The sequence below is a fragment of the Drosophila gunungcola genome, unplaced genomic scaffold (genome assembly GCF_025200985.1).
Source record: "Drosophila gunungcola strain Sukarami unplaced genomic scaffold, Dgunungcola_SK_2 000051F, whole genome shotgun sequence".
Classification (NCBI taxonomy): Eukaryota; Metazoa; Arthropoda; class Insecta; order Diptera; family Drosophilidae; genus Drosophila; species Drosophila gunungcola.
Window position 1 is genome coordinate 132,652 of NW_026453216.1, and position 25,550 is coordinate 158,201.

Sequence of the window (25,550 nt, forward strand, 5' to 3'; positions counted from 1 at the left end):
AATTTAATTTTTAGAAAAAGTTATTATAAAAGAACTATAGTGCTGCAAAGCTTTTTCGTTCATTTGTGCTATAGTTTTATAAGCTCTGGGGACCTAATTAAAATCAGTTGGAAAATGGTAGCTAACTCAAAATAAGAGTAAAAAAACACTTTGTTTACGAGCTTAAGCATTATACTTTTTTGTTGGCTTAGACTGAATTTAACATTAAATTCCAATCTTAATACATGAACACAGTTTTCGTATAGACCCTGCGCGCGCATATGCTTTTAGAACCATTAATGAAATAACTGATTTTAATGAATTGTTTTCAACTTGGCGACTTGTATTTGTACCGTTTTGTGAACTTCTGTATAAATAGATACTATAATTGAGTTATTCTTACTTATTTTTAAACAACTAGAAAATCGTTCTTAAAGACAGGTACTTTGATATAATACATTAAACCGTTTATTTTCGAAAAAGTCGAAGAAAAAAAAACAAAAACTGCTACATTTAAGTAGTAAAAGCGAAAAATTTTTGCAACATTTTAAAATTTCTTTCGCAGTTTTAATATGACAATTTTCCACTCTGCACAAGGTCGAGCAGAGCTTGTATTTGATCACTATAACTCCATGAAAAATCGCTATTTAACTGATTTAATAAAAATATTTTTAGTGGAGCTATATTAACAACATAGTCAGGCTCGTCATTACTTTTTGCTTGACTTAAATACATATACCTATTTTGATCAGCTTTAACACAACCATGTACTTAATACAACGCAATTACTACATACAAAATAGCCATTTATTTGACTTTTAATTGTGGCAGGCTTATGCAAAGTTTGTACATCAACACTGTAAAAAACATATTATCGGTATATGTAAGGGAAACCCCATCCTAGACTAAATGAACTGCTAAATAAATACAAAGAAAACCTTTTATACATCAAATTTAGTTTATTGTTAAGAAATGACATACCAAATTTTTTTTGAAATATATTTTTTTCAAGAAAGAAAGCAAATGTCGGCATGCCGAAGGTCATATACCCTTGCAGCTATAAGTTTGCAAGAACTAAACATTTTTAAAAACATTAAAATTATGATTTACTTGAGTATATGTTTAAAAACATTGAAGCTATGATGATTTGCAGCTCAATAATTAAATAGTTATTTTATATTTCATTGTTTTTATGGTAGCTATATGATATAGTCGTCCGATTTTGATGAAATTTAAACCGTTATTCTAAAATATTTAACCATTACTATATGTCGAAGAACTACAAAAAAAAAATTAAAAACAGCAAAGTTATAATTTGTTTGTATTTTTTTCCGATTGTTCCTATGGAAGCTATATGATATAGTCGTCCGATTTTGATGAAATTTAAACCGTAATTCTGAAATATTTAACCATTACTTTCTGTCGAAGAAATAAAAAAAAATTAAAAAACAGCAAAGTTATAATTTTTTTAAATTTATTTTTTTGATTGTTCCTGTTGTAATTTAGCTTGAGTATAATAGTTTTATTACAGAGATAATTGATACAGATTAAGCTTTACACATTCGTTGGCGATAGCGGTGGACAGAAGAAGGAAGAACAGTACGATCGTTAGAGAAGTTACATTAGACTTTACTATCGATAGTTCGGTATGCGATACCGTGCCAATTGTATTTCCAATACTTCCCCTCAATTGGTAAGGCGTTGATCGACTAGACGCATACCCAAGGCTGTCTTGCAGGTATTGTGTTTTGAAGCGCTGAGTCCCTTTGTTAATATGTCTGCTGGCATCTCGGTCGTTGGAATGTAGTTTACTGAAATAGTTCCTTCTTCAACCAGCTCTCGGATGAAATGGTGACGGATGTCAACATGCTTGGTGCGTTTGTGGAACACGGGGTTGCGTGTAAGTTGGCCAGCTCCTTGATTGTCGTTGTAGATAATGGTCGTCCTCAGTTGGCCCAAAATTTCTTGTAGAAAGCTTCTGAGATGAACAGCTTCCTTTGAGGAGTCGGACAGAGCCATATACTCTGCTTCTGTGCTCGACAATGCAACCGTCCGTTGCTTCCGGCATTCCCAGGATATTGCTGCACCTGCAAACTTAAAAGCAAAACCTGAAAAAGATCTGCGATCATCAATGTTGGCGGCCCAGTCAGCATCGGCGTAGCCTACAAGGTCTTTGCCACTTCGTTTGTAAACCAGGCAATAGTCCTGAGTACCTTTTAGGTAACGTAATACCCGTTTCGCAGCAATCCAATGTTGTTTTCCAAAGTTTGTATTGTATTGACTCAAGGCACTCACTGCAAATGCAATATCAGGACGTGTTGATACTGCCAACCACATTAGGGCTCCTATTAAACTCTGATACGGCACGCTGGAAACTTCTTCTTTCTCGTTTTCGGTTTTTGGACACATTTCAGTTGACAATTTTTCATTCGTGTTGATCGGTGTATTTACGGGCTTACAATTCTCCATATTGAACCGTTTGAGAATATCTGCAACATATTTTGGCTGACCCATGGTAAACTCTGTTTTGTCTTTGTTTTGTTTAAACTCGATGCCCAAGCAATACGCTAGTTTACCCAAATCTTTCATCTGGAACTTGCTGGATAATTCGCGCTTCAACTTTAAAAGCATTTGGGTGTTATTGGTCGCAATTATGAGGTCATCTACGTAAAGCGATACGATCAGGATTCCGTTTTGTTCGTTCTTCAGGTACACGCATTTGTCGGCGGCGAGTGGCTTAAGGTTCAGTTCTTTGAGCTTACTATCTAGCTTTTTGTACCACTGACGTCCACTTTGCTTTAGGCCATATAGAGCCTTTTTTAGCTTGCACACCTTTTTAGGTCCATACATTTCTTTCTCTTTAGCAGTCAAGATTTCTTGGAATTCAGGTGGAACGCTGATGTAAAGTTCTTCCTCAATTTCTCCATTCAAATAGGCGCTGTCGAAGTCAAATTGATGAAGATCCAGTCCGAGTTCTGCAGCTAGAGCTATTACAATTCGAATCGAGCTCATTCTGGACACTGGGGAGTAGGTCTCATCGTAGTCAATGCCTTCGCGTTGGGTGAATCCTTTAGCAACCAGGCGAGCTTTACGGCAATTTACCCTTCCGTCAGGTAAATATTTTGTTCGAAGCACCCATTTCGTTTCGATAACCCTTTGGTTTTCCTGGCGATCAACAACTTCCCAGGTATTGTTCATTTTTAATGACTTGTACTCGTTTATAAATGCCTCCTTCCATTCGATGGCGTTTGTACCTTTGAGTGCTGCGCTTGCAGTTAGTTCCTTTGGGTTCGTTGCAAGTGAGGTAGCTTCGTAGAAAACATCTTCCTGGTCGGACTCAAACTGTGTCGATCTGGTCTGCAAGTATTTGATTGTAAATTAATCTGGGTCTTCCTGGTTTACCTGTTAACTGCTTCCTTGGCCTTCCACGACCACGTTTTACTGGCTGTCTATCGTCTGGCTCATTTTCCTCTGACTCAGGATCTTCTGGTTGGATGCTTTCGTTGTCATCTTGGTCATTTTCTGGTTGATTTTCTGCTACCGGCTCAATGTTGACATCGATCTGAGGTTCAATGAACTCTTCGAACTTATACTCGTGCCCAAACAGATTTGTGAAAACGACGTCTCGGCTTTTGATTAACATTTGATTTTTCACATCGTACAGCCTATAAGCTTTGGCATCGGTGCAGTATCCAACGAATACGCATTTTTTGGATTTTGGGCTGAACTTGCTTTTCGATCGTTTGTCCAGTGAATATGCAATTTGACCAAATTTTTGCATATGCCTTACAATTGGGACGCGATTGTTCCACAGCTTAAAAGGCGTTTCTCCACATAGGCTCCTTGAAGGACATCTGTTTCTTATGTAATTTGCCGTGTTTACTGCTTCAGCCCAGTAGCTCGAAGGAAGTGCGGCCTGCAACATCAGGCAGCGAGCCATTTCAACAAGGGTCCTGTTCTTACGTTCGGCTGTACCATTTTGTTGAGGAGTATATTCTACGGAATACTCGTGCTTTATTCCCTGGGCTGCAAGATAACTTTTGAACTCATTATTAGTGTATTCTGTACCGTTAGCTGACCGGATAGTTATTATCTTCTTTCCAGTTCGGCGTTCGACATAGTTTTGGAATTCCTTAAATTTCTGGAACACCTCAGACTTTCTTTTGATCGTGTAGAGCTCGCACCATTTTGAGAAATCATCGATGAATGTCAAAAAGTAGCGGCTGCCGCCGTGGCTATTGGTACGCATGGGACCGCATACGTCGCTGTGGATTAGTTCTAGTACGTCTCCTGCTCTTGAATTTGATACTGGGAACGGCTTTTGGGACTGCTTCCCCTTGATACATACTTCGCAAATTGGAAGAGTCTCCTTGAGGTCGACTTTGGCTCCTTGTACGTTACCTTTTCTTATTAGTTCTTTTAGGTCCGGCTCATTAAGATGGCCGAAACGTTCATGCCATTCTTGGATGCTGTTTTGCTTACCTGCAGTGATCTGGCTGCATTCGAGTTTTTCTTCTAACTGGTATTAGTCCAATTTGCGAGGAACGGTGAACACTATTTCTCCTCCTGTAGCTCTAATTATTTCAGCTTTCTCCTTCTTGAAAATAATATTGAAGCCGTGATCACATATTTTCGAGACCGACAAGAGATTGGTCCTTAAGTCCGGCACATAGAGCGTGTTCTTCAGGCTGGCGGTGAACTTTTTGTTTGGCGAGAACTGCACGGATCCATATCCTTTTATGTCTGTAGCCTCATCATTTGCCAGTTTGAGTTTCGGGCCTTCTGCAGGCTCAAGATTTACGAACATATTTTGTTGTGAGCACATGTGTGACGTTGCTCCAGAGTCTAGACACCAGCTACTGCAATCACTGCTTGTATGATGAGCTGCGTTGACGTACATGCTATCATTCTGGTTCTTTATTGGCTTCGACCTGCACTCAGCTGCACGGTGACCGACTTTTTGTAACATCTAAACTTAAACTTTTTATTAGTGCCTGATTCTTGCGGATTGCTGTTATTATACTTCTTGTGTGCCAATAATGCTCCGGGCGTCGACTCGCTTTGATTTCTGTTTCTCGCCTCGTATTCGTCTAATAACTTTATTTTAAGTGCCTCCGTTGAGATTAAGTTTTCCTGCGTTTCAATCGCGATTCGAAACTGTTCATATTCCTCAGGGATACTGTACAGTAGCAAAATTGTTAACAGATCGTCAATATTCATGAGATCAACTTCGTTTATTTTGTCTACTAAATCGGAAAACATATCTATGTGGCTTCTCATGTCTCCGCCTGCATTCATTTTTAATAGGATCAGTGATTTCAACAGTGCGGCTTTACGGGCTGGTCCCGTTGACTGGTAAGTGCTATGCAGCTTCTTCCATACATCGTTTGAAGTTTCACAGTTTCTTGTATGCCTTAGTTCCGATGTTGACATGGCCAAAATGAGATCGGACTTAGCCTTTGCATCTTCGTTTATCCACTGCGTGAAATTTGTTTCGGGTTTTAAAAGAGTCCCGTTCACATATTTCCACGAGTCGTTCTTGACTAACAGGGCCTGCATTTGTATTTTCCATGTGTCGAAATTATCCTTGCCCAAGGGCTCTATGCGTATACTAGCAATACTCATTTTTCTTTATAATTTCCGTTTAGTTTTGCTACACAAGCAACTGGTTCACGAAGCAACACAAGCAACTGGTTCACGAAGCTACACAAGCAACTGGTTCACGAAGCTACACAAGCAACTGGTTCACGGAGCTACACAAGCAACTGGTTCACGAAGCTACACAAGCAACGAATACTCTTCCTTTTAGTTTTGCTACACAAGCAATTGGTTCACGAAGCTACACAAGCAACGAATACTCTTCCTTTTTGGTTTTTGCTACACAAGCAACTAGTTCACGAAGCTACACAAGCAACGAACACTTTTCTTCTCTCTATCACCAATTTGACGCCTTCAGTCTCAATCCCAGAAGTCTTAAATTTTTGCACATGTGTATGTGTGCGTATGTGCGCGTTGGCAATTTCACCACAAATTAAAATTTGCCATTTAATCTCACTCGTTGTTCAATATCTTCTGCTAACTATTTTCTGGCGCAGTGGAAGGGTGCTGGGCCCATAACCTGTTGTAATTTAGCTTGAGTATAATAGTTTTATTACAGAGATAATTGATACAGATTAAGCTTTACACATTCGTTGGCGATAGCGGTGGACAGAAGAAGGAAGAACAGTACGATCGTTAGAGAAGTTACATTAGACTTTACTATCGATAGTTCGGTATGCGATACCGTGCCAATTGTATTTCCAATAGTTCCTATGGGAGCTATTTGCTCCCGATCCAGCTCGTTCCGACTTATATACTACCTGCAATAGAAAGAGAACTTTTAAGGAAGTTTCATGCAGATAGCTTTAAAACTGAGGGACTAGTTTGCGTAGAAACGGACGGACAGACCGACAGACGGACGGACAGACGGACATTGCTAGATCGACTCGCCTAGTGACGCTGATCAAGAATACATAGACTTTATAGGGTCGGAAATGTCTCCTTCATTGCGTTGCAAACTTCTGACTGAAAATATAATACCCTCTGCAAGGGTACAAAAATTTATTATACAAAATTATAAGAGCACTAGGTTCTTTATTTTGATTTTAACACATACAGCTAATGCGCATACTCAATTTTCTGAGATTTAACCAAAAAAATGCATTTGTTGAAAAAAGGAACCAATTTAAATTATGTTGGGTCACTAGAAATCATTTGAATTTTTAAGTCAACAAATATGATTAACCGCAAAATCACACTTTTGAGAAATATGCAGTTAAATTTTAATAAAGCTTTCAAACCATTGTTGGAGAACAATCTTTAAGGTGTATATATGGGGTGTTAGTATGTGTGTGGTTGAAAATATATTGTTAAATAAGACACTTTAAAGTTTTTAACTAATATTAAATGCATAATTAAAAAAACAATTTAGAAGTGGAAGTTCATTGTATTCTAAACAGCTGAAATACAAAACATAAGTGACTAATTGACTAACTTTGCTCGTTAAATACAAAATTTTATACTGAATGCAGTTTTAAAAAAGCAACCGCGTTACCTCATTGCAAATGTATAGATACAGAGTTCAAAATTTTAAAACAATCAGTGCAGTAGTTTAAAATCTTGCCGACACGGCAATTAATGATAATTTGGACAGACGAGAACAAAACTTGTGGTCACCTTCGTTTTCGAATTGAGAGTGTTCCACTAAAATTTATTGAAGCTCTTCTAGAGCCATTGTTACATTGTTTTACAAAAATAAATCGCCACCGAATTGACTGAACAGTTTTAAGCCCTATAATAAAAGAGTACATTCTTGTACAGATAACTTCTGGAAACTGTGTTGAGCATCAAGCACAAATAAACAGAAATAAGAACCCAACCTAAACATAACATAATTGGCGAAGAGGAAAAAAGGAAAATAACAGCCGCAAGAACTAAACCGCTAGTGATTCAAGCCACGCGGGTGTTGGCGCTGACGCACAATTTGCAGATGTACTGGCGGTCGACTGTCTGCTACCTATCATCCCTGGTTAGGGATTGGTCCTTTCAAGAAAGCCCCCGAGCTGGTGCCAGCGCAGATGGAGCCAACGCTCGCTATGTCTTCAGCTGTTCCTTCGACTTTGTTTCGGGTTTTTTGGGAGTACTTGACTTAATGTGTTCTTTTTTTTGTGATTCTTCGGTAATTGATTTGCGAAGAAGGGGAAAGGTCAACCCCAGCTGAGATCGGCGATGCCCGGATTGATACTATCTCACCGATAGCTTATTTCACTAGAAATTTCTTTAACTTTCCCATACATGTTATAAGTATAGGTTTCCGAATATAGACCATAAAGCTCGACAAAGTTTGAATACATTGCCATATCTGAAGTTCCGACAACAAAAATTAATTTTTTAAAAAATTTATTTTAAAGATGGAAAATTCTCGAATTTATCAAGCTATGAACTTCAACAATCCGCCGATAGACCGGTTTTATTCAGATTTTACTGTCTGCGAAAAAAGGGTAATTTGCGACTGTTACACCCTTGTTGTCTTCGATAATATCTGCAAATAGCAGGTGATATTAGCCAAGACCACAAGTGTAATGCGCTCAAATGCTTTGGGTGCAATTTAGTGGAATTATCAAATATAAAAATCTTTTCAGAGAGTTTGAAATACTGCTGTCGAGGTAAGCCATTGAAACATTTTAGGAATCGGTTTATAAATAGTTGAGACACAATGCTTCAGCACGCACCCAGGTAGCCCGGACCTGGAAAATATGTTGGTGTTGTGGTCTCCAAATCCCTTTTAAGAGAACTTTCTTTTATTATCGGGGAAAAATACAATTTTACCTGTTTAAATAGTAAGGGTAAATTGAGTTTAGACAAGAATCCGCAATATAGGTAGTTTGCAAAAACTTGGCAAATGAAGCATCAGTTTCACCAATTGAGTTTAATCGGACTAATAAAGGCAAGGCGGGTCATCAGAGATCTTTATTATGGCTGTTGAGAAGCTTTTGTAGGCACGAAACCCAGATTGAAAATTAAACATTAGAATTTTTTTGAAGAAATAATTGTATCTGGTATGCCAATATTTGCTCAAAAGCTTTTGAGAGATAGGGAAGAATTGCTATAGGCCTATATTGATTCATTCCGTTGGGTATTGGTATTATTTTTGTCATTTTCCACAGCTCAGGGCAGGTAGAAAAAAATGGCAGAGTTAAAAATATGTTTAATAAGTGGCAGTATAATCTTTATACATTTTGGATTGATTTGTGGCGCTTGATTTTACTTTTAGTATTGCTTCAAGGACATCACATTGTTTTACACAGCTAAAGCTAAATCTATTATCACAGTAGGGTAAAGTAGTTAACGAGTTAAAGACCTTATCAGGTACTGGGACAAAGATGCTGGAACAAAAATGGTTTCTTACATATTCCAAGGTTTTTCAAGACTGACCAGGTTTTTTACTTATTTGTTGCTTCATTGATTTTTGAACTGTATCGTATACTTTTGGCTTAATGTTTTATGTTTATTGATGTATAGACTTTCGTACGTAATTTCCTTAAATTTATATATATATAAATCATTTGTTCTATATCACTAACATTTTTTGTATATCAGGTTTCTCATCTTAATGATATTTGTAGTTCTACCATCAAACCAGTGTTGTTGGTTAGGGCTAAAGGACTTTTTGCGTAAGGGAACTAAATTATTATAAATTTGGGCAACATTAAATTGAAATTTGTGAAGCTTAATGTCGACAGTAGTAATAAAAGAGATTGAGTTCCAATCATGTGTGTAAAACTCAGTTGATAAATTACTTTAAGTCCCTATATTCTAAGGAAATGTCAGTATACTGGATGTCTATATTATATTGTAACGATCTACTGCCCATCTCCCACTCAACTCCAATACGAAAACACCAGTGGTTATTTTCTTTAATGCCTTTATTCCTTAAGGTCAACATGCTACGACGTTGTCATTTTCTCCGAACATCGAAAGGGTTACCGTACATCTGGTTACTTTCATTGCAATATGTTACAAATATGAGGTCATGTTTTGAGAATACCGGAATTGGAATTTGATTATATAGAAGTATGTTTCAGTAGTGCTCGAAAAAGGAGTCGCGTGACTGGAGTAGCAGTTTTAGGGCTGTCAAGTTATCGGAGCGGTGATGCTCGATTTACATGCTGCAGTTTAGGTCCCCTGCTAGTATGATAATAGTATATTGTAGACATAAGTTTGCCAATAAGTCTATTTTATCAGAGTGGGGAACAGTTCCATTTAATCTGTAGAGGCAACAAATTGGGATTTTTGATGAACTTTCAATAGCACTGCCATCTTTTTGGCTACAAATAAATTTTGTATTCAGTCTTTTATGAATATAAATTGCAGCTCCCCCTCCATGGCCATCTCAATCAGATCGAGACAAATTGTGTCCAGAACATTCAACAGCAAGATCAGAGACACCCGGGACAAACCATGTTTCTGAAACACAAATGACTTCGACTAAGTACAAACATTTTTATAAATTCGTCAAGTTTCTTTCTGAAACCTTGAATGTTGATATGACATACTTTAAGACCCATTTGGTGTTTTCTAAGAACGTTAATCATAATAATAATAATGTATAATCTGTGTTTTAAATTAAATGTGAAACGATAGAAAACACTTCCGTTTGAGTTTGTTAACATTACTTATATTAAAATTAACGCTTTTTGTTTGTTACAAAAAATAAATTCCATACACGCCACGGGCAACTAAAATATATAATATAATATGATATATGTTTTTGCAAATTTGTTTGCAAAGAAGTTAACTTGTATTGTTATGTGCCACCGTCACCAAAAAAATGTTTGCCCTTTATTTATTTCACATGGGGGCAATGAAAAATTTTTTTTTATTTTCGAATTAAAAAAAAACGAAAAACGGCTTCATGACGTGAACTTATATGTGGGCAAACGAAACGAAAGAGAACTACGTGCAAACGATCGAAATGATTTCTTACGAGTTTTTATTAAATATATGTACTTAGAAACTAGCTTTGTGAATCGCAAAGAGTGCTTTATAGTGCTTCCGCCTTCGCACTAAACTAACTTACTGAAATTTTATGTTAAAAGTAATATACTAGTGTAAGACGGCAACTTTAAATTTTGATCCCAGTTCAAACACGAATTTTTTTGTACCGACGATCAATTTAAAGTTTATATTGGGGACTCTAAATTAAAATTATTAAATCGAATTAGGGCGGACAAGGGAGATGAATAATAATTTAGTTATGTAACGATCATAAAATTCTTTTGACCATCGCTTAATAACACTCGTGGCCTTGTTAATATTTTATTTTAATTTTGGGTCAAAAATAACTCCTAAATCGTTGACTGAATATATGCTGTCCGAAATCAAATTATTATAAGACAAACAAAGTTTAACATCATCAGTATACAATAGTACACGAGAATGTGGTATGATTAAGAAAGATCATGAATGAATAAAGTAAATAGCAATATCACGCAACGTGGAAATGAGCAGCAACTTCTTTTGGTGCCGGCTGTGGACAATGACAATGACAACAACAACATTATCATTTTGGAAAAAAACAAAAAACCCTAGCTGTTCTAATTTAAAGAAGTAGAAAGCAAACTTCGGCAAGCCAAAGTTCGTATACCCTTGCAGCTCTTTCAAAAATAAAATATTCTTGAAAGTTTTTAGATTATGATTTACTTGCGTATATGTTTAAAAGCATTGAAGCTATGATAATTTGCAGCCCTATAATCGATAGTTCCTATGACAGCTATACGATATCGTTTTCCGATTTTAAAGAATTAAAAGCGTAATTCTGAACTGTCAAAATATTAATAAACCAAAAATAATTTTTAAAAAAATTACAAAATAGAACAATTAAATTTAAAAATGTATTTAAAACTGAGAGACTAGACGGACAAACGGCCAGAAGGACAGACGGACAGACGTACAGACGTACATGGCTAGATCGACTCTCCTAGTGATGCTGATCAAGAATATATATACTTTATAGGGTCGGAAATGTCTCCTTCACTGCGTTGCAAACTTCTGACTGAAATTATAATGCCCTCTGCAAGGGTATTATAAAAAAAATAATGATTTGCAGAGCCAAACCCCTTACTAAAATCTGTATATCATTATGACCGACAGTACATGTAGTGACGATGCGCACCAAGACCGTGTGCATAGAAGACTAGTATATATAGCCGCAGAATCGAAATTCTACTGTGTTAACCCTAATCCTTATCCTAATCGCTAAAACTAAAGGATTGCATACCAAGATTTTGAGAAAATTTCAACCTTTCATAAAATCACGTGATGCACTCCCCAATGACAGTAGAGAGCTGCGAATGTCTGAAGCTTTGTCGACGAGATGCTGTAATTGTGAAGTATCGGGATTCGCTAGAGTTCGAAGCGCGAATAAACTAAAGATGCAGCCCAGAAATATGAGCATGTCGTTGTCGTACCTTGACTTCAACCGCTCTTTAGCCTTTAGATAGTTATGTTCCGAAGTGAGTCTTTAGACCTTGGGGTCTTGTTTGATGGTAAATTTTTGCTGAGCACCTTAACTATATTATACCCAAAGCCTATGCTATGTTTGGATTTGTTAGCAAAATAATATGCATTTATTTTAAACTTACACACTACGGCTTCTTCGCACGTTAATAGAATTGAGCGCATTCCAAAAAAAAATCTCAAATTTGCTCTTTCTTCAATTAATTTTGCTGACCCTTTGCCATCTTATTCTAGCAAAAGATTTTTTATAAAGCACTGTAGGACTAAATACGCCCTTAATGAGCCTATTTGTCGGGCTCTATAATTATATAATGCTTTACCACCTAGCATGCGGTTCGACTTCAGTTCCAACAAGCAATTTGTGCGTTATTCTTAAGTTTAATATTTTTTAGCTTGTTATGTTTAGTTTTAAGATATATATAATTAAATTTCCGAACCATAAGTTTAATATAAAAAAAACTTTATTTAATTTATATATTAAACTGGTTACAATATTTTTTATTTGGAAGAACACTGACTGTCTTAAGAAATGTCTCAAACTGAACTCGCTTCTTAACTTAAACTTATTTGACGATCATACCTCGGGTTTGAGCTTTAGAGCTTTCTATGAGTGGAGTTGGCTTTAAATAAGTGAGTTTTCTAATTGCCCTTTGGATTGTTGATTGATAACGCACCAGCTACTCAATCCGATTGTTTTGTCTAGAATCTTAAGGATTCGTTCGCATGGTATTTTTCGATTGAGGGTCCGAAAGTGTGGGAACGAACTGATAATGTTATTTAATTCGTTCTGGATGTTAAGTCTAAGGCTTGGGTAAATTTGATATTGGCTGATTGGCGTACTGTGTGTGTGGGCGTGAGGACATGTGCATAAGAGTTATGTGGGATTATGGATATGTCACTCCCACATTCATTGAATTTGGCCTGTTCTCAGGTGAATAGGGTTGGACATAATTTGGTTTGGTAGATCGTTTACAATTTCTGACTTTTTTGTGTTTCTTCCTTTGATTCCTTGGTATGATCTTAAATTTATACAATATGGACAACAAAATGCTTATAATGATGATTACAAAAGTTAAAGTGATTATTTGGAATACATTATAATATTTTGTGCGTGATTCTATTATTTCCTTTGTTTGAATATAAGATTATGGTTTTAACTTTGTTACGTTATTATTACGAAAAAACTCTGTGTGTAATCTAACATTGTATTTGAAATAGTGAGTTCATCTAATTGTACTCAACAATTAAGGATTTTAACAAGGTTATTTCCAACTATAAAAATTTCTTTATTAATACAATTTTGATTTAATAATGTTTTGGGGATATTCCATGTCAATAAAATATTTGGTTCAACATCATTAACTTGAAAATTTTTATATGTTTGGTATGTTTTCATTCAGTATTTTCTTTCTTTATTATTCCATTTATACATTCGTCAAATACAATTTTTTTTGTTTCTTTGTTAAATACTTTATTGTCATTTAAGAAATATTTGTTGAATATATGTATTTTCTATTAAAATATTATTATTTTCATCGGGATAAGGAATAATTTAAAAAACGGGAGATATTACTATCTCTGAAAGAAAATGGGAATGAATCAAAATTTCATTTGTGTCTGTTTTAAGCCAAGTGGAGGTTTTGATTTTTTAACAATTTCTCAGGGTTCACGTTCTTCAAATAATCATGTTTTAATAATCTAGGATTGAATACACCTAAATTTGTCAGCTGCATCCCCAATTCAATATCTTCTACATATTCTGTAAAGTGTAGTAAATTAAATATTAAAACGCTGACTTTCTCCGTCTGCTTTTAATTTATTGATTAACTCAATTCCATTATTTATGACATCGATAAACATGTTTAAATAGGTGTTTTGAGCACTAGTGACTACTAATTTAATTTTTTCTTTCATCTCATCTTTATCATCTTGGTCTAATGTTCCGAATAGGTATTTATAAACTGATCCAATAATATTGAATAAACCTCTCTTACTGCGTTTTGCTAAAATAATTCCATTGATTTCTCTTTTAAGTATTTCTACTTGATATCGGATTTGTATTATATATCTAAATTCATTAGCTTCTTTCAAAAGACTCTCGAAGGTTTGTTCAGTTTGTGTTACGTTTACACTTAGATAATGATATTCATAATTAATGGGATTTATTTCGATGCTCTGACTGATTGTTAGTGGAATAATAGTTGTTAATATTATGCAGAAAATAATTGTTTTCATTGAGTTGTTGTTGAGTCCGTTCATTGTCTTCTGCTTGCCTGGAATTATCACCATATTTACTTTTATTGATTTTCTTCTTCATTTTGAATTTTGATTTATAATGAATAATCTTCTTCCCCTATTTGTTTCTTCAAAATGATTTTCGTCTATTTTTCTTAAGGTTCCTGTCTTCTTAAACTGATTAGTAGTTTTTGACTTTACTAATGGTCTATATTTTGTATCTATTTCATAATCATGACGTTTTTCATTTAATTTTTTAATTCTATTTATTTTTTTCTTGTGTGTCATAATCAGAAGTTCCTGCATACATAAATATGTTTGCTGGTATTTGATTTGTAGTATTATGTTTTGTTTTATGATTATAAATGTACAAAATTAACTCAAATTTAGTATGCATATTTTCAATGTCTGGTTCACTTCCTATAATTCTCAATTTCTCATTAACCATTTTATGAAATCTTTTCACGTCTGATATACCGTTTTTACTTGTTGTAATTTGAATATGTACTCCTTCTGAATTTATCCAATTGTGTAAAGCTACACACATAAATGCTGAATCTTTATCTGCTTTGATTTTCTGTGGTTTTCCCATTTCGTTAAATACTTTCATGATAGCTTTGAATATACGTCGATGCATGATAAAAAAATTGTTGCTTACCCACCATATAAAAATCCATGACAAATTTCACTCTTATATTTTGAATTTCTGGAGAAAGTTCAAATGTCAATTTGGTATTTCTATGTTCCGTTTTAGCAATGTTGCAAGTTTCACATTCATTTATTATATTCTGAATTAATTTTTGATAGTCGGGGAAATAATATTTTTCTCTTAAACATTTAGTAGTTTTTTCGATTCCTGGATGTAATAGTTCTTTATGTCTTTTCAACATTTTGTCTTTAAAGTCAGAATATGTCAGTATGTCTTCAAGTTTTGCCGTACATCTTACTAATTTCGTCAAGTGATTTGCTTTTATAACTTTCTCATAAGCTTTTTGAAATATAAGGAAGTCTGAATCGTTATGGAAATATATTGCACTCTTTTTAGTAAATTAGTATTCTTTAATTATTTCTTTTGCTAAAGTTTCAGTCATTTCTTCATAAATAGTTTGAATTTTTAATTTGTGAAAATAAAGCGTTGTTTCTGTTTTATCCTCATCTCCTTTAATTAACTTGATTTGTCGGGAAAAATAATTAAATGGTCTCTCAGTTAAAGAAATGTAGTTCTGATTATCTTCTTGAGCTCTGTGGGCTGTTGCCTTTGTACTTCTGGCTGTTTTTTCTGATATCTTTTCCTCAATATCATCTGTAAACATATTTTCTTTTTTTTTGGTCCTGGATAATAAAAATCCGCTACATAATTTTCTTTTCCTGGTTTAATTTTATTTTCCATCGTTGTAGCTTCAGATTTGGTTCTTTTATGGTATTCAACCAAACTAAAGGTTTATGATCGCTTAATATTTCAAAAGATCTATCGATTAAATATGATCTAAAATATTTGGTGGCCCATTATTATTTTTATTAGTATCGGGGTGTTTAGTGTACCGCGACCTGTAAGATCTATTGTACCCCCATTCAGAGCCTACAGCTTAGATATCAACCCACTTCCTCGAATAAAGTCGAGGAGTTTTAGTGCGTTGATTCTTACTAGGAGCTCAGGTGTAAGACTTCTGGTTCCTAAGATTTTACATCTTATACTTGCTAATGCCGGACAGCCTGCGATGATGTGTTTAGAGGTTTCGTCCTCTATGTCGCAGAATCTGCAAGTTCTACTGCTGGTTATTCCCATCTTACCTAGGTGACTTTTCAGTCTACAGTGCCCGGTTAGTAATCCGGTAACGATCCTAAGTGAATTTTTCCCTAGTTGAATAAGTTTCTTGAACCTCTTCTTGTTGTAGTTGTTTATTTGAGTTTTGGCTTGCCCTAGGCCTGGGGTATTCCTCCAGTGTACTTGCCTCATGGCGCCTTCCTCTTTCCTAAGGTATTCCTTTATATATTACATCTGTGTACCATGCTATGGTGTGTTTAGCCATAGGGTGCACTTCAGACAATGTGGTCCAATCTTTCTTATTGCCTAGGTGTGCTGTGAAGTTCTGCTCGAAGATTAATTCATTTCATTCCTAGGGTGGAGTATTAGGGGCACCTCACCTAACAGATAAGTCGCAACCCTGTTATTTAGAATGCAACCACTACCTGTGCCCTCAGTGCTTACTCTCAGGAGTGTAGCTTTGCGTTGAATTTCAATTACAAAGTGGAGTGGTGTTAGCTGAAGGACTTTGGGATGGTGATGTCTTTCTTCCCGATCTTGGGGATGAAGACCACCCTAGCGCTGCACCCTGCACTTGGGATGTACCCAAGTGCTAGTCTTCTTAGGCGGGTTAGGAGTAGTTCCTGCCCCTGCTGTAAGAAAGCTGGAGAGAGCATGTCTAATACCGGTGATTTAAATGGTTGGAAGGTTCCAATAGCCCATTTGAGTTTCTCGGGCGTAACTATAGACTTGGCTGCTGCCCAGTCACTAGCTACTGTCCTAGGGGTTCTATGTTGATCACGCATTATGTTTCCCGTAGTGGGAGTACTACCCGGGAAATGCGTGTCAAATAGCAATTCCAATTTCTCCCTATCCGTGGAGGTGATGGTGTTATTCCCTTTCCTCAGGGCTAAATTACTATCCGTTACACTTTTAGCCATTGCTTTGTGCAGTCTGGTGGTGGCCCATACGATTGCTAAAAGTTCTATTTCCATAGTTACGCACAACAGATTGGCTTATGATTTTGTGACAATACTGCTCCTATGTTGCTTGCGTCCGTTGTTAGAGAAAATGTTTTGTTAAAGTCGTGATAAATTAAAACTGGGTCTGAAGTACATAAAATTTTCTTTTTTTCAAATGCTTCTATGTAGGGTTTGTCTTTAGTATTAATTATGGCACCTTTCTTTAATTTCATTGTCATTGGTTTTACAAAATGTGCAAAGTCCGATAAAATCCACACAATCCTAGAAAGGATATAATTTCTTTTGATGTTTTTGGTATTGGGAAATTTATTATGGCACTAATCTTTTTATACCCTTGCAGAGGGTATTATAATTTCAGTCAGAAGTGTGCAACGCAGTGTAGGAGACATCTCCGACCCTATAAAGTATATATATTCTTGATCAGCATCACTAGGCGAGTCGATTTAGCCATGTCCGTCTGTCCGTCTGTCCGTCCGTCCTCTTCTACGCAAACTAGTCTCTCAGTTTTAAAGCTATCTGCATGAAACTTTCCCAAAAGTTGTCTTTTTGCAGGTAGTATATAAGTCGGAACGAGCCGGATCGGACGACTATAGCATATAGCTCCCATAGGAACAATCAAAAAAATTTATTAAAAAAAAGTATAACTTTGCTGTTTTTTAAATTTTTCTATTACTTCTTCGACAAATAGTAATGTTTAAATATTTCAGAATTACGGTTTAAATTTCATCAAAATCGGACGACTATATCATATAGCTCCTATAGGATCAATCGCAAAAAAATACAAAAAAAATTATAACTTTGCTGTTTTTTAATTTTTCTATTAGGTCTTCGACATATAGTAATGGTTAAATATTTCAGAATTACGTTTTAAATTTCATCAAAATCGGACGACTATATCATTTGGCTTCCATGTAAGCAATCGGGAAAAAAAATACAAAAAAACAATTATAACTTTGCTGTTTTTCAATTTTTTTTTTAGTTCTTCGACATGTAGTAGTGGTTAAATATTTCAGAGTTAGGGTTTAAAATTCATTTAAATCGGACGACTATATCATATAGCTCCCATAGAAATAATAAAAATATATATAACATAACTATCTAATAATTGAGCTGCAAATCGTCATAGCTTCAATGTTTTTAGACATATACGAAAGTAAATCATAATTTTAATGTTTAAACAAATATTTAAATTTTGCAATAGCTGCAAGGGTATATGAACTTCGGGTTGCCAAAGTTTGCTTCCTTTCTTGTTTGGATTCGGTTTAATACCTGTTGTAGTTACTATGTGGCCTAAAATTTGTGTTTCTTTTCTCATAAATTTACATTTGTCTAGTTGCAATTTTTAATTAACATCACGTAAATTTTTAAATACATTTTTCAATGATAAAATGTGTTCTTTCAATTAGGTGGAGAATATTATAATATCATCTAGATATACCAAACAATCATTATAGATTAAATTTTCTAATAAGTTGTTCAAAAACGCGGGGGCGTTTTTAGGGCCAAATGTCATTCGTGTATATGTAAGAAACGGGAGTGAGAAATAAACGCACTTTTGTGAAGCTCCGCTTTAAACACCAAAAAACACCTTAAATTCGGCTTATAAAATTAAAAACTGCTTATGGCAGCAGCATAAATAAGAGTAAAACACATAAAACTTCTTTTTGCCCGGAATAAATCGGTTTCTTAATAAATCCACAATTTTCAGTGCAACAACAAACCATTAAAGAAACAGTGCAACGCATAACACAAGAACACAGAGGCAAAGCACTCAACACATTAAAACACTCAACCGAAAAACTCTCGTCACCAACACAAATATGTCATTAACAGCAAAGCAACTCAGGAAGGAAACTCACTCCGATCTGAAGGGAGCCCGTGACTCCGACGTTCAATTACTTCACACGATCGACCTCAGATTTTCCGAGCTAAAGGAAAGCCTTACAGGGGAGATCCGTGATGGCGAGGAACGTATAACCGGCACTCTGGAGGAAAAATTTAAGTTAATAGCGGCTGACTACAACAACTTTCACTAAGAGTCACTCAATTGAAGAGCGAGGTGAGAGAGATGGAATGTTGAGGCAGCGGGTCCAGGAGCTGGAGGCGAAACTGTTCCAAAACTGCCAGGATCAGAGCGTTGGAGAGTTGAAGGCAAAGTGGGTGTGCGTTGCAGACAGGCGGCGTCTGAAGTGGCCTGTGACTTGCGTTGGCATGGGGTCCCACAAGTCCAGGGGGAAAATGTGAAAGCAATTTTTCACGCACTGTGCTTCTCTCTTAAACTGACCCCGCCGCCTAAAGTACGTTCGATTTTTCGAATACGACCGCGAAAATCGACCCGTACAGTAGTGGATCCAATTATAATTATTAAAATGGATCACGAGCACGATAAGGCGACACTGCTGCGTGCCATCGGGGCATACCGAAAAGAAAACAAAACGCAACTGAGCTTAAAGCTCATGGCCCTAGACTCGCCAGCGTTTAAATATATAAACGAACAGCTGACCAAAACAAAATATGAAATCTTCCAGCGGGCGATGCATCTCAAGAGGAAGAAGCGCCTAACAGCTGTTTTCTCTCGCCGTGGAGATATCTTCGTAAAGGAGAGAGAGGGAGGGGAGGCGATTAGCGTGCAAGGTCTGGGCGAACTGGATCGAATGAAGATTTACACGCCCGATGAATTAGCTGCTCTGGAAGCTGCTAGTTCTGGGACTTTAAATGATAATTCATTTCGCACCTAAGATGCTCTTATATTTATATTCCATTTTTGAGAAATTATCAGTAATTTTAGTATATTTATTTAGGATTAGAATCAAAGGCATTAATTTTAATTTGTTTCTTGGTGTGGTGTGTCTTTATGTCATAAATATTTATAGACTGCGATCTTTTAACTAAATAATTTAAAATGGGTGAAAGCAATAACATAAACATAAATGCAAATCGATCAAATAGCCATGCGATGTTAAGGGTTCTCGGAAAGAAGAGAGCTGGTCTTATGTGTGTCATATACATAATAGTAGTCTAAGGCTTGGGTACATTAACAATTAGATATTGGCTGTTTGGGATACTAATGATGTATGTGTGTGTGGGCGTGAGGACATGTGCATAAGAGTTGTGTGGGATTATGGATATTTTACTAAATAGATGTAGCCAGTAAACATTGTTTTGGCGAATAAATAAATAATCAAATCTGAAATGCCTGAACTACTTCAAGCGCTAGCCCAAATAAGCAGCCTAGTAAATAATTAAACTTATCCATTTGCGCGAGGGAAGAGTCATTGTGAACTTAATGATTGAATGAAGTGATGAACCGCTTAAACTAAGAGTATTTGCCATCAAAGCTGGGAAGCTTCTGCTTTCGCACCCTGGTATGGTGGGATCCAGCCAACTTTGTTACGAAGATGCTTTGATCTGCAGGGCCTTGACGTTGTCTTGACTGGATTAGTGATATGATACTAACTCTAGCTGCTATGAAACGTTCATCTATTTCTGCCCGATTGTTATCAGTATACCTTAGAGATTCAATTTGAGTTTGAATCTGACACAACTGTCGATAATGCGTTTCTAGAACTTGCAGCCTACACTCAAGAACTGCAATTTCTTCATTGACTCCATTAGCTATTACTTTGCTATGTTTGTTTTCTATATAGCGTTCGATGGTGCTTTATTGTAATCTAAGATGTGTTAGTTTTCCCTCGCCGGCAGTTAAATTAGGTTCTTTTTCTATCCCCGTGCCTAATATTTCCGTGACCGACCAAAATATGTGTTTTATTACGATAAGCTCGGTAACGCCGAGTAAACAGGATTTTCTTTAATATGATCGAGAATGTATACTTCCGATTTGATGTTTACAAATGCGTTTGCGTGTGATGATGATATGGTGCGAGTACTCCACTCGAGCTGTTTAGCTTCACCGCTTGTGGCCAACTGTTTTCACCAAACTTCCCACGCTGGGTTTCAGGTTAGGGTGAGCCCAGTGTCCGTGTTGATGTCGATGGCAGTACCACCTTTATGTTGGTGCGAGTACTCCACTCGAGCTGAAAGCTATTTTATCTTATTCGCATAAAACTGCTTCCATAACGTGCACATAATTAATGATTAGAGACTAATTCAAACAAATGACGCTCGAATGACGAACAAATACTTCTCCATGTTCCTCGACCTGTCTCGGTCGGCATTAATGTAGCAGCTAACTGGCTACTTTCCGTCAACCATGGGACAATCGATAATTCTCTGAATCTCGTGTTATGTTTTGATGTTATTTCGCTGTATTTGCGCAATACATGTGGTTTATTCAATCTTCTAGTTGTTATGTTGTTGTTGTTAGCGTAATTGATAAAAGCAAAGTGAGCTGCGCAGAATGTTATGCGTGGTGCAGTGTTGGTAAAAAGTTAAATGCAACCGTGTGTGGTTGCTACGTAATTTCAGTTACGTTAAATTCAAATTCAGAAAATATAATTATAACAATAGATCTCCTCCAACAATCTCTGTCTGAGTAAAACTCTTCTTCGTTTCGGTCGCTGGTTTTGGGGTACGAGTGTTCGGCTCAACAGAATCAGCGAATCGGTCTCTCAGTAACAATTCCGTGAGATTCTTGTAATAAGTGTAACAAGTGCTCACAAAAAGTAGTTCTTCTTGAGAAGAGGCTTGATCAAGACCATATGTAGGATAAGAAAAAAATACATCTTAAGTACATTAGGAATTCAGCTTAACAATTAGCATTATCAATGAATTTAAGTTTTTGAATTTAAAGAGCTCACATGAAACGGAACTGATCTTTGCTGGCATACAACAACAATCAATTTTGTCAAAACTAACCGATCAAAGTAGTCCATAAAAGATTTAGCCAACGAAAACACAACATGGTCTAGGTAACTATAAAAGCTAAAGGTTTGGAATTTGAGATTCATTCTAGTAATTCTTACGAAGCTCAAGTTGTATTCTAAACGTGGCCACGCCCACTCTAACTCCCACAAATCGCGAAAGTCTTTAATGCCATTCTGAGACTTGTTAGAATATCACAATGGACGACAGTACATGAGTTAAAAGGTTGATTAGGATTTGTTTATAAAAAATTAAATCAATCTTCGCTGTATTGATTTGGATTAACAAAAAAATTTTACTTAAGTTAAGCAACTGTTGATCATAGGTACGCGTCGCTCGATCGCTGCCACAGTCTCTGCCGCTGTTGCTGTTCCTGCTGACGTTATTTCATATTATTGGTTGCTGCTCTTAGTCGCCGTTGCCGTTGGCCAAACTGAATTGTAATTGGCCGGTGCATTTTAAATATTGTTTTATTGTATGCACTTAGTTGAGTTCCATCAACTTTGGAAATTGGCTGTTCTGCATTCCCACGAACGCTAACCAAAAGGTCCAAGCTCAGCTCACGTGGCTAAGTTCTTTTGAACTTTATTAGGGCATTGTGTTGTTGTCTGTTGTGCAATCAATGCTTACTCTTATCTTCTGTCTGGGAATTTGTATCATAAAATAACACAGTCGAATGTAAATCATATCAAAATTATTTTATTGGTAGGGACGCACCTCACAAGCAAATACAACTTCCAAATAAGAGGCTACACCTTCTACAGCATAGATCATCCGTGGTATGGCCCGCCTCGCTATACAATCTCTGTAGGACAATTCATCGACTTTTACAACTTACTCAGAGATCGCTTCATAGCTGCAGGAGACTATAATGCTAAAAATACGCACTGGTGACTCACAAAGGAAGAAAATTGTAAAGTGCAATCATATAACTGAGCAACAAACTGGACTATGTTTCCCCTGGTAGCCCCACATACTGGCTAGCAGACCCCAGAAAAATCCATGAATTAATATATTTTATGGTGACAAAATATTCCACGTATTGTAATAGGCGCCAGAGAGCTTTCAGACCTTTCATCTGGCCAAGAAGCCACAGACCACCCCCACAGGCTGACATCACACAGAACCAACTGGCCAAAATATAAAAATTATGCAAGCCACTATTTGAACACCAAAAGGGAAGGACGTGCAAACCAACCATTTTAAAACAAATCTACAAATTGAACAGCTTGTACTGGAAAAGAGGCGACTGCGACGGGGTTGGCAAACCAACGGATCGCCATCTTCAAAACAACGTCTTAAGGAAGCCCCACAATCACTAAACCAAGCCCTAAAGAAAGACTCTGAAAACGCACAACTACGGTGCTTCGAAAAACTTTCGCCAACCAATACAAAATATCCTCTGTGGAGGGCTCACCCAAACCTGAGCTCTCCAATCGAAACAGTCACTCCGATAAAAAATTCATCAGGTAGCTGGGCCCGCAGCGACGAAGATAGTGCCGAAACTTTTGCTTTGCATCTCCGAAAAGTCTTCCAGCCGAACTCACCGAATAAACCGAATCTGAAACTAATTCCATACCAATACTGAAGCCGAAAAAGCCCTCGGGCGATTACCTTATAACCCCAAAAATGATAATTGAACTTCCAAACACTGCTATCGAGGTTATTTGTAAACTCTTCAATGGGATAATACTATCTACTACTATCCTAGAATATGGAAAATATCTACTATAATAATGATACCGAAACCCGGAAAAGAGCTCACAATTTCGCCGTCCTACAGACCAATTAGTTTATTATCGTGTCTGTCTAACCTGTTGGAAAATTCCTTTAAACACGCATAATACCATATTTGGAAGCGCACAATGTCATCTCGGAACATCAATTTGGCTTCCGTCAAAGCCATGGAACAACCGAACAAGTAAACAGAACAAAATCAGAAATTCGCACAGACTTCGAGCATCGGGAATACTGCAGCGTAATATTCCTTGATGTATCTCAAGCTTTCGATCGAGTCTGGCTCGTTGGCCTCATGTATAAAATCAAAACAAACTTGCCTACATACACTCATAAGCTACTTGACTCGTATCTGTACAACAGAGTCTTCGCAGTATGGTATGGTATGCTGGGAATGGGATTTCGAAACTATAGGAATCTGTATCGGCAGTTAGAAATAATAACTGGTTTTTAAATACGTTAATTGGAGCTTCTACCAAAAATATGAGGTTGTGTGACGAGCTTTAGTCGCTATGGACTGATGCTGACGAACTGATTGAATTAATTTCCGTGTGAGCTACTCCGGGCTTTTACCTAATCTAATATTCGCCAATGAGGTCTCTCCAGCGTTTAAGCTTAACGTATTCGAAAAACTCAAGGGTTGGTGACCGTAAAGATAATGTCTTAAAGTTTGGACGGCCAAAACGATAGAGATCATCTCTCTTTCGTTAGTTGCGTGATAACTACGCAACAGTTTTGGACAGGGTGCGCGAAATGAACGTTATTGGCCTATGATTTTGTTCCAATACTGCGTCTATTGCGTAACTTGAAGCGTCAGTAGTATGCTGGAACTATTTTCTGAAATCTGAATAGGGTTACTTCCCTGGAGACGAGAGTATTTTTAAGTTTCTCAAATGCTGTATATGTATTATATGGTGATTTTCATTGTGTCTTTGCCCAAAATACCGTGGATAGTTTTCGGTGTGTCTAGTAAAACATTTTGTTGATCTTTGAATATTTTTCAATTTTAAATATGGTTTTGTTATTAATAGACTGCTTAAAACTATTCTTACTGTAGTAACATATATCGGCGTGCTCTCGTGATGACAGTTTCGGCGGATTCCGTTTTATCCCACGCTGCAAATATCTCTCCTGAGTGTGAGCTCACTAAGGGGCCTTCTCTGTACCTTAATTCACGTTCCCTTCGAACGGATACTAAAGGGATCACGGCGATAAAATTTGGCCTGATTATTCCTCTGGGCACAAGTCTTGTTTTTTTCAGGAGTGACAATTTGACACGTTTTTTAAACGGCACTTTTGCACTTCCGGGTCTCGGTATTTTTCCACTTCTCACTGATATGCCGGAGGTTCGAAATGAAACGTCAGATTATTTTACTTTCCGAACTTGGCGAGACGCGGAACCCGTTATCCTTTCGCGATCTTAATCAGGTCCCTTTTCGGGCGCCAGTTAAAAGATTGATTAGGATTTTTTTTATTATTTTATTGAGTTGGATTAAGAACTAATTTACTTAAGTTAAACAAATATTGATTATAGCTAAGCGTCGCTCGATCGCTGCCACCGTCCCTGCCCCTATTGCTGTTTCTGGTGAAGTTCTTTGATATAATTGGTTGCTGCTCTTGGTCACCGTCGCCGTTGGCCAAACATAACTGTAATTGGCCGGTGCATTTTAATTGGCTGTTCTGCATTCCCACGATCGCTGACTAAAAAGTGCAAGCTCAGCGCACGTGGCTAAGTTTGTGTGAACTTTCTTGAGGGCATTGCATTGCTGTTGTTGTGCAATCAATGATTAATCTTTTCTTCTGTCGGGGAATTTTGTATTATTTTGGGTGTTAACTTATGTAATACTATAGAATACATTATAAATAAATAAATAAACCATAAATATTTAAACTTGAAGAAATCTAATATTTGTTAAAAATACAAAAAATTAATTATTGGAAAACTTTTTCCAAATTAAACTATTAAAATACATACATACTAATGCAAATACATA

At 36.5% G+C, this 25,550-nt stretch overlaps 1 protein-coding gene across 2 annotated transcripts in view; it reads left to right on the plus strand.

The window, feature by feature from the left end:
* Positions 1 to 261: 261 nt before the first annotated feature.
* Positions 262 to 25,550, plus strand: part of LOC128264029 (synaptosomal-associated protein 25) — a 475,697-nt gene continuing 450,408 nt past the window's right edge. For both annotated transcript variants that reach the window (XM_052999312.1, XM_052999313.1), the window contains exon 1: positions 262 to 420. The gene's annotated coding sequence lies outside the window, so the exon portion shown is untranslated. The remainder of the gene's footprint in view (positions 421 to 25,550) is intronic.